The following is a 2548-nucleotide window of genomic DNA, read 5'->3' on the forward strand; positions in this document are numbered from 1 at the left end:
AAGACTGGAAATAGATTTAAAGTAAATGGACACAGATTAAAATCATATTATGAGGGTAAAAGACCAAATTTTAAAGAGGTTTTAATGATCAATCAACCTGAATGACACCTGAATAGGTTGGGCTGACGACGTTAAGCCAAACACTTATTGGGAGGCAACCCATATTTATCTATACTTTTATCGTGATTATAGTAGTTTGTATTTGAAATTATCATTAGTTTGTGGTAGTATTAAGCTCTACTACTCTTATTTACTGGATCCATAGAGAAAAATTTGATTGCATTCGGATCAGAGCAAAACTGTGCAATTTTTACCTTGGGCGCCGATGGTCCCATCGACGCCGCCAACGATGGGGTTTTCTTAAAAGTCCAGAAAATTAAATACAGAAGGCTCGCCGACGGTTCCCTCGACCCCGCCGACGGCGAGACTGGCGAGATGGCGGTTTCTTGGGTTCAAATGGCAATTTTTGGCAGTTTTTGGGCGGGAGTTATCCTTTTAAACTCTGAAATTCGATTCCTAGTTCATATTTTCCCCCCAAAACAAAGCGAAACTCCACCAATTTCATTTCTATGGATTCCAATTCTCATGAAAATCCCAGAATGCGAGTTTTCAATCACCGAAAGTTTATTAGTGCGGAAGCGCAGTGAATCTTCAACAAGTTAGTGATGAAGAAAAGATTGATAAAGAAACGAGGATTTGTAAATTGCAGATTGAATAATCCCACGACGGCAATTGAAGAAATGATAATGCGGCGAAGATGGGAAGTGTTGTGCTACACTACCGCCACCGTGGTGGTTCCTATGGTAAAAGAATTTTATGCAAATTTACATGGAATCAACCAGGGAGTTGTTTATGTGTGAGGAAGATGGATCACTTTCTTACTCCTGCACAGATCAATGAATTATATATGATCGAGAACATTCCTATCTGCCATTATTCCAAATTCGTCCCAATGAGAAACCAGATGAATGAAATTTATGATTGAAATTTACCAATATTTAACGGACGAAACTGACGTCTGGGAAACAAGAGAAAATGAGTATGTTAATTTTTCTGCGACACTCCTAAATCCCGTTTCGAAATATTGGCACTTTTTCATTCTTGCAAAACTAGTACCGACAATGAAGATCAGTAAAGTTTCTAAAGAAAGCTGTATTTTGAATTACTGCATCCAAAGGGACTGCCGATCGACATTGGATCAATAATTGTGAAGTCAATTTTGGGCATGATCGTTCATGGATCAACTTATGGGCTTGGAAACAGAAACCCCTCCACAATTTTCTCACCTTGTAGTCAGTTCCAAGTGACCTACAAAAATTGGAAAAAGGTACTTATACCTTGGAAGCCTTTGGATCCAACTGAGAGATTCCCAATTTTTTAAGATGAAAATGACATGACCATTATAGTAGATCAATCATCTCAGAATTCACTTCCAGTTCAACCCTTAATTCCTGATAAGACTTTGGTGATCCTGCGCAAAATCAAGAAATTGGAGAAGAAGGTACAAAATGTCATGAATGCAATTAATAATATCTCTCTGGACATTTAGAAGATAACTTGATACGATTGATGAGGAGGATGAAGTTAATAGAAGAGGATTCCACTGAAGAATTTTTATTCCGACCCTTCTACAACCTCTTCGTTCATGTGCAATCAATGGGTGATCTCAGAGGAGAATCTAGTACTTAGTTCGAAGATTAGTAGATTTATATTACTACCTATCTGTCTATCTATGTATTTTGCTTTGAACTTTATATCTGCTTTGCTTTAGAATTATGCTTTTAGATCTCCATATCGTTGAGACTAAGCATAAGATGTTTTGTTTTCAGCGTTTTGAGTGTTGTGGCTTTGATTTTTTGGCCTGATTTTTTAAAAAATACCAAACTTAGGTGTGTTATGTAACGTATATTGTACCCCTTGGAATTTATATATAAATGTGTTGTTTTGTGTTGTGAAAGTTTATTTGTGATAAGTACATCATTTAGTCACTTAAAACTATGTCTATAATGATTGAACGGATGTTGTTAAGGCTTGACATTGATCGAAATCGCAAAAATCTGGGATTTGAATCAAAATCAGTAGAGCCCGCTGACGGCGCCCTCGACGCCGCCGGCGACAGCATTTTCCCGACCCTTAGCCGAGACTTAGGATTTAATTCCAATAGAGCGTGCCGACAGTGCCATCGACCCCGCCGATGGCGAGCTCTCAAAAAAACACCTTTAACCATGATTTTGTCTAGTCAACCGCCATTATTCATCATCCCCTTCCTCCTAAAAACACCATTTTTGACCTAGGGCTTGAAAGATCCTAGGGCTTGAAAGATCTTGGATTGGTAGGCGATTTCAAGGCTTATTGACACTGGATTTGACCATCTCTAGGTAAGAGTTTCACTCCAAACTAAAAATATTTGATTTTCAACATGGATTTCTTCCACATTGAGGAGATCCGAAGAATTTGAGAATGTGAAGAAAATTTGGGAAGAAATTCATGGATCTTAGTGTTGAACTCTTAGAATTACTATTGGAAGCCATGATTTGCATATTTGAAG

The sequence above is a fragment of the Phalaenopsis equestris genome, unplaced genomic scaffold (assembly GCF_001263595.1).
Source record: "Phalaenopsis equestris unplaced genomic scaffold, ASM126359v1 Scaffold229606, whole genome shotgun sequence".
NCBI lineage: Eukaryota > Viridiplantae > Streptophyta > Magnoliopsida > Asparagales > Orchidaceae > Phalaenopsis > Phalaenopsis equestris.